The sequence below is a fragment of the Arachis ipaensis genome, chromosome B09 (assembly GCF_000816755.2).
Source record: "Arachis ipaensis cultivar K30076 chromosome B09, Araip1.1, whole genome shotgun sequence".
Taxonomy (NCBI): domain Eukaryota; kingdom Viridiplantae; phylum Streptophyta; class Magnoliopsida; order Fabales; family Fabaceae; genus Arachis; species Arachis ipaensis.
This window is the reverse complement of record NC_029793.2, coordinates 7,842,371-7,850,507: the sequence shown is the minus strand read 5'-3', so window position 1 is coordinate 7,850,507 and position 8,137 is coordinate 7,842,371.

Here is an 8,137-nt window from a genome sequence, read left to right as displayed (position 1 = left end):
ACAGCTCAATGATGATGATTATCATGCAGGGCAAGAATCTCAATTAATTAAATTTTTATAGCTTCATGTCACGGTCTTGTACACACTCCAACGCTATTGTGTTGGCACTCAAATTTATTCAACCTCTTAAGCTAAAACCAAGTCAGCCTAACTCTTGGTATTTAACAAAAAAACTAAGAACACAAAAGAAAAAAAGTTTTGGTGGAAAGAATACTTTATTACTCAAGTGTTTGTTATAAATGACTTACACACGACTTACACACTCAAACTCTAACTCTCACCTCTTATTTATAGCCATCCATCTCCTTGATGGATGGTTAGGATTAAATCCAATCAACGGTCCAGATTAATCATCCAGAACCTTCATTACAAATATCTATCCTACCATAACTTTCTAAATACTTCTAGATTATTCCATACTACTCTTTATACTTCTATATACATCAAGACTCCTATAGATTACTCTATGTCTTTCCAAAGTCTTCTAGAATCTTATAGAGTATTCTGAGATCTTCTAGGACATTCTAGAACGTTCCGAAATGATCTAGAACATTCTCAAACACTCCAGAAAACTATACAAACGTCGTTAAATCTAATTAACTTTCTAAAATTTACCGTGACATTCTCCCCCACCTAATGCGCAGACGTCCTCGTTGCGTTCTGTTCATGATAGCGCTCTAGGTGTTCTTGGAATTGCGATAGATCTTCACGAGCTTTCCAACTAGTTTCAGTTATTGGGAGTCCTTTCCACTTGATCAAGTATTGGATACTTGGTGATACTCCTTTTCGTCGCACGACAAGATTAGCTAAGATCTCTTCGATTTCTTTATCAAAGGATCTAATCACCATAGGCGGAGCACGACTCAGTTCACCTCTACTCGGTTCATCTTGGTCTTCATGATATGGTTTAAGCATACTCACATCGAAGACCGGGTGGATCTTCATAGAGGGAGAAAGTTGTACTTTGTAAGCAACCTCCCCAAGACGTCCAATGATCTCAAATGACCCTTCGTATTTTCGGATTAAGCCCTTATGAAACTTGCGAAAGGCTTTGAATTGTTATGGAAGAAGTTTAGTCATTACCTTGTCTCCCACTTGATAGCTTGCATGCTTCGTCTTCTTATCTGCCCATTTCTTCATCCTCTTTGTAGCTTTGTTGAGGTAAGAACGAGTGACATTTGCTTGTTCTTCCCATGAATTAATCATTTGATAAGCTCTAGGGATCTTTCCTGAGTAAGAGGAAGAAAGAGAGTGTGGTGTAAGCGGCTGTTGTCTGGTCACAATCTCGAATGGACTCTTCCCTGTGAATTCGCTCCTTTGCAAATTGTATGAGAACTGAGCAATGTCGAGGAGTTTTGTCCATTCCTTCTTATTAGCGCTTACAAAATGCTTCAAGTAACACTTAAGTAAGGCATTCACTCTCTCAGTCTGCCCATCGGTTTGAGGATGGAAGCTTGTTGAAAAATGAAGCTCCGACCCAAGGAGTTTGAACAGCTCTGTCCATAGTCGTCCTGTGAAACGTGGATCTCAATCACTAATGATGTTCTTTGGCAATCCCTAGTACTTCACCACATTCTTGAAGAATAGTCGTGCTGTATCCTCTGCAGTGCAGTCAGTAGGGGCAGGTATAAAAGTAGCATACTTAGAAAATCGATCCACTATTACAAGAATAGATCCAAACCCCTCGGACTTCGGTAAGGCAGAGATAAAATCTAGAGAGACACTTTTCCACGGTTGCTCTGATGGAGGCAGAGGTTCCAACAACCCACTTGATGTCTTATTTTCAATCTTATCTTGTTGGCTCATAAGACAAGTCTTCACATAGCTCTCCACTTCATCTCTTATTTGAGGCCAATAATAAGAAGATTCAATGAGTGCCAAGGTCCTTCGCTGACCTTGGTGACCAGCCCACTTGGTGTCGTGGCATTCTCTCACTAATTTTCTTCTTAGATTTTTCCATTTAAGGACGTATAGTCTTCTCCCTTTAGTGTAGAGAAGGTCATCTTCTAGCCAAAATCTTTTGGTCTTACCTACTCTAGCCAACTCCACCAACTTCTTGGCTAATAGATCATAATGCAACCCTTCCTTGATGGTATGCACAATATCTCCTTCGACCATGAAAATGACTACCAACTCAGCCTTGCGGCTCAGCGCATCTGCTACTACATTAGTCTTGCCTGACTTGTATTCGAATTTGAAATCAAAATCAGCTAAAATATCTTGCCACCTAGCTTGTTTGGGGCTTAATTTCATCTGAGTTTGGAAGTAGCTTGTAGCCACATTGTCTGTATTGATGATTGGGTGTGAACCAAGCAAGTAGTGACGCCAAGTTCTCAGAAAATGTACTGCCACGGTCATCTCCTTCTCTTGGACGGTGTATCGCCTCTCTGTATCATTCAATTTGCGACTCTCAAAGGCAATAGGATGTCCTTATTGCATCAGAACCCCCCCAATAGCGTTGTTAGAAGCATCAGTGTGGACTTCAAACACCTTTGAGTAGTCGAGCAGTGCTAATACTGGCCCTTTTGTGATAGCAGCCTTCAACTCATCAAAGACTTTTTGACACTTCTTTGACCATTCCCAAAAGTGATTCTTATTGAGAAGATCAGTTAATGGGGCATTCTTGGCGGAGTATCACTTGATAAACCTCCGATAGTAATTAGCTAACCTAAAGAGTGACCTCAATTTAGATACCTTGTTTGGCGGATCCCATTCTTTGATAGCCTTCGCCTTTTCTTGATCCATACAGAGAGTTCCACCTTTAATGATGTGTCCCAAGAAGTGGACTTCGTCCCTTACAAAGGAACACTTTTCCTTCTTCACATATAGGTTATTCTCTCGCAAGATCTTAAACACGGTTCGTAAGTGTTTTACATGTTCCTCCAAGGTATTGCTATAGACAACAATATCATCCAAGTAGACCAATACAAACTGATCAAGATAAAGATGAAAGATCTTGTTCATCAAGGTACAGAAGGTCGCAGGAGCATTGGTCAAGTCAAAAGGCATTACCAACCACTCATACGATCCATACCTCGTGACACACGTGGACTTAGGCTCATCACCATCAGCAATCCTCACTTGGTGATATCTTGACCTCAAATCCAACTTTGAGAACCACTTGGCTCTACCAAGTTGATCAAACAAACTGGCTATCAAAGGAATAGGGTATTTATTCTTGATGGTTACCTTGTTAAGTGCTCAATAATCAATGCATAGTCTCAACGAACCATCATGCTTCTTTTGGAACAAGACTGGTGTGCCATAAGGTGCCTTTGATGGACGGATGAACCTAGCATCTAGTAAATCCTTGAGTTGCTTCTTCAACTCCTCAAGTTTTGGCAGTGCCATCCTATAAGATATTGAGGCAGGCGGCTTTACTTCTGACTCCAATTCAATCTTGTGGTCCACCTTTCTCCTAGGTGGTAGTTTTTTTGGCAACTCGGGAGGCATCACATCCTTATTTTCTTCAAGAACTTTCTTAATTTCGGGAGGAACGTCTTCTCTTTTAGATGTTGACTCCTTTTGTAATAGAGCCAAATATGTAATCTCTCCCTTCTTGAACCCTTTCTTGAGTTGCATAGCAGAAAGCATGGGTAGTCCTCCAGCTTTAAAGACCGTAGGGACCATGCATAGAGACCCTTTCTCCATAACGCATACTATGTCATAGTATGACATAGGTATTATATTTTCCTTCCTTTGCAAATCGAGTCCGATGACTATTTTGAAATCGTCCATGTGTGCTACTGAAAAATCCACAAGGCCCTTCCAAGAACCAAGAGTCATCTCAACTCATTTTGCTACTCCTTTAAGAGGTTCACCCTTGGTATTCACGGGTTTGAACTAGCCATTCTTTTTTGTGATCTTCAATCCAAGCCTCTTTGCTTCATCAAGCGTGATGAAGTTGTGTGTAGCACTAGTGTCGATCATAGCCATGACGGATTTTTCATTGATAAAGGTTTTGACATATCATCAAGTCTTTATTTTCTGTAGTGCTTCCCTCTTTGCCCTTCACAGAATTTATGAGTTGGATAGATCCAACACACTCATTTACTTGAGTTTGGGCCTCTCATTTCTCAGCGATAGATGCCAAAGTCCCTAGCTTAAGACATTCCTTCATTTGGTGTGGTCCCTTGCACACGAAGCATCCTCTTTTAGGCACAAAAGCCTTTTTCTTTTCCTCGTACTCTTTCTTTGAAGAGTATTTCCCTTCCTTCTTAGTTGAGAAACTCTTCCCCCTTGTCTCTCCCACCTTTAGTAGAACTAGGTTTAGAGGAAGACTTGGATTTAGAGTCTCCCCTATGATACTCAGTAAGTGATTCGACCACTACGATGGCCTCATCGACATTCTTAACATTCCTTCTTTGTAGTTCTTGCTTTACCCAAGGTTGGAGTCCATCAATGAAGAAGAACAATGCATCCTCTGATACTAAGTTGGGGATTTGAAGCGTGAGAGTAGTGAACCTCTTTATATAGTCGCTAATCGTACTCTTGTGCTTCAACTCCCTCAACTTCTTCCTTACTTCATAAACCACATTCTCAGGAAAGAATTGCTTTTTCAACTCCCTTTTGAAATCTTCCCATGTAGCTATGTTGCAAGTACCATTTTTCATATCTACGCACTTTCTCCTCCACCACAAAGTAGCATTATCAGAAAGGAAGAGAGCTGCAGTGTGTACCTTTATTGCTTCTTTGACCACCCCTTGGCATTCGAAGTACCTCTCCATTTGCCATAGGAAGTTCTCCACCTCTCGAGCGACTCTCACGCCCTTGAACTCCTTTAACTTTGGGAGATCAATCTTTGTCCTCTCCCTTACAATGGTTGGTCGAGATTTTGCCTTCTTGAACCAAACTCGAACTTCTTCAAATAGCTTCAAGGAATTATCAAGCTTCTCTTCGATTTGGAGTATGCTTTCTTTGAAAGCATCTAGTTCTCCTAACACGTGACCCTCGAGAGTCTCCTTATCATGTTCTATCCTTTGTAAGTGCTCATCCATAGAGGATAGAACATTCTCCAACATAGAAACTCTCTCCTCTAAGAAGCTAGAGTCCTTACGTCCAGTCTTACTTAAAGAACGGGCCTTCTTGCCTCCCCATCGAGAAGGAATAACATCCCTTCCTCTTTGAGACTCAACATGCTCCATGATTACACTAGAAGCCCTACCCACAAACCACTTGTGCTCCCTCTCGAATGTTGCTCTGATGCCAAATTATCACGGCCTTGGACACACTCCAATGCTACCGTGCCGGCACTCGGACTTACTCAACCTCTTGAGCTAAGACCAAGTCAGCCTAACCCTCAGTATTAGATAAGAAAGCTAAGAACATAAGAGAACACAAGAAAAAGAAAGCTTTGGTGGAAAGAACACTTTATTACTCAATTGTTTGTTACAAATGACTCACACACGACTTACACACTCAAACTCTAACTCTCACGTCCTATTTATAGCTATCCACCTCCTTAATGGATGGTTAGGATTAAATCTAATCAAAGGTCTAGATTAATCATCCAGAACCTTCATTACAAATATCTATCCTACCATAACTTTCTAAATACTTCTAGATTATTCCATACTACTCTTCATACTTCTATATACATCAAGACTTTTCTAGAACCTTCTAAGATATTCCGGGACCTTCTAGAACATTTTAGAACGTTTCAAAACCATCTAGAATATTCTCAAATACTCTAGAAAACTATACAAACGTCGTTAAATTTAACCTTTTAAAATTTAGCGTGACATTCAGGAAAACAGTATTTTTTTTAAAGTTCAATTTAATGTGAACTTCTAAGTTCTAACTTTTAAGTTCTAAGAAAAAAGCAAACTTTTCAAATTTTTTTTTTGAACCAACAAATAAACATTGTCAAAGTAACCAAAAAATCAAGCAACAATGCATCACTCAGAATGCAAAGAAAAATTCAAAAGATTAAAGGAACCAACTTTAAAAAAATGCAAAACAAAAAGGATGCACAACATAAACAGTAATATACATGCAATCCAAAGTTTTCAATAAATGAACAAAAATACCCAAACAAAAATTTAAGATAAAAAAATCTTTAATTAAGAACAGGGGTTACGAAAAAATTTTGAAAGCAAGAACAATTACAGAAGATGAAAAGTTTTAAAAAAGGAAATGGTGAGTGCAAACGTCTCAGAAAAGAAGTGAAAAAAAAAAGAAAGAGAAATGAATTTGAATTTTTATAAGGGACAAAAAAAATTTTATTCTCCCTCATTAATGAGGCACGGTTAATAAGGTAATCATTGAGTAACGTGCAGAATTACAAAAAGATGTAAGGCTTCAAAATCCTAAATCACATCGAACACCCGATCTAATCCTAGGTAAGACTGTCTGTCTGATTTGATATCTTACTCTACAAAGACGAATCGGATTTATAGATGCTTGAATTCGAGTTAACAAAGTTTGGACTCAAATAGAAACACTATTCATACTCTGGACAAAAAAATATAGTCAAGCCCAAAAAGAATAAAAGCTCACCCAATAAAAGTGACTTCATCTACTCCTATCCGACCTCACAAAGATTGGATGTAACGACGACAGTTTGACTCTTCTTATGTGAATAAATAATTAATTCTTAACATATCTTCTACTTATCTAAAAAATAAAAAAAACCTAAAAGAAAAAGTGGAGAAAAGAAGAAATGTGCGGTGGGTGTTGTCGTTTTGCTATGGATCATTAGACTTAGAGGACAATCTTTACCCAACTTCTCTCTCCGAGAATCGAATACTTTGTCACTCAATAGTCAATGCATCTATGGAAAGATTTGAATTTAATAGATTAGCAAGACTTGCTCCAAAGAAAGGGTTTATCCCAGGAGGAGGAGGGGCTGATTCGGGCATTACCGTTAACAACAACCCCACGACCACTTTTTAATTTATTTTATATCACTTTTACGTGAAGCAGGATTATAAATTTTAGACAAATATTACAAATCAATTTTTAAAAATTTGTTAGCAAAATATTTAGTCTTTAATAAATTTTAATTATTAAATTAATATTCAAAATTTTATTTTGATAGATAAATTAATCCTCACATTAGATTGGTCGTCTATATAAAAAGAAAATTTTAAAATAAAAAAAAACTGTTATATTTTTAATTATTTTTTATTAAAAAATGACGGAAATTTTATCTATTTTTTTAACTAAAATTTGACGTGAGAATTAATATATCAAATAAAATAATTAAAAAATCAGAAATTAATTAAATTATTTGACTAAAAAAATATTTAAAGACTGATTTAGGATATTATTCTAAATTTTATCATACATTATATATAGTTCCCTTTACAACAACGAACCTTTACTTGGACTTAGTATGTATTTGGTTCTTAATTATCTTTTTATGACTTCTTTTTATTTATTATCACTAAATGAAAATATTAAAAGACTAACTTTTTTCAAATTAAATAGAAAAACTGACAAATTTTCACTTGCCATGTATACAAGGATTGATTTTAACTGCATAATTAATTATAAATTTTTGTTCAATTAAAAAAATATTATCTACAATATATAAAAAGGATCAATAATTCAATCTGTGTTGGCCTAATATTTAATAGAATTTTAATTATCATAAACTGATTAATTTATTATTGGGATAAAATTTTGTTGACATAAATTTATATTTGACATTAATTTAATAGAAAATATTAAGGAATTAAGATTTTTATTTAATATAAAAAATACGAAAATTAGATAGTAAATAGTATTAGTTTATATATAAGGTAAAAACAATAAAAGATTGTTGGCCACTTATAAATTTTTTCTTTTCAATTTTTTTATTACATTGCTTTCTCAAAAGATTCAATCATAAAATTTCAAAGAGATCTACTGGAACCTTGCTAGATCATACCAACTCTGTCATTATAAATCTCATCCTATTGAATATGACAGTTGATTATTTCAAGTTTTCAACATTATTTAATTTAAAACTTAAAAAGTATTCCATCCGTTAATATTTTACAAATCGCACACAACACGTTCATAAACCTAGGGCATCTTCCTTCGCTCTTTCTCTTTGAAATTAGTCCCATCATTATAACTTTTCTATTAATTGATATATCTGTGTGGAAAATTTTTAAATGTTACTGAAATACGAATGTTTTAGTATTTAGTA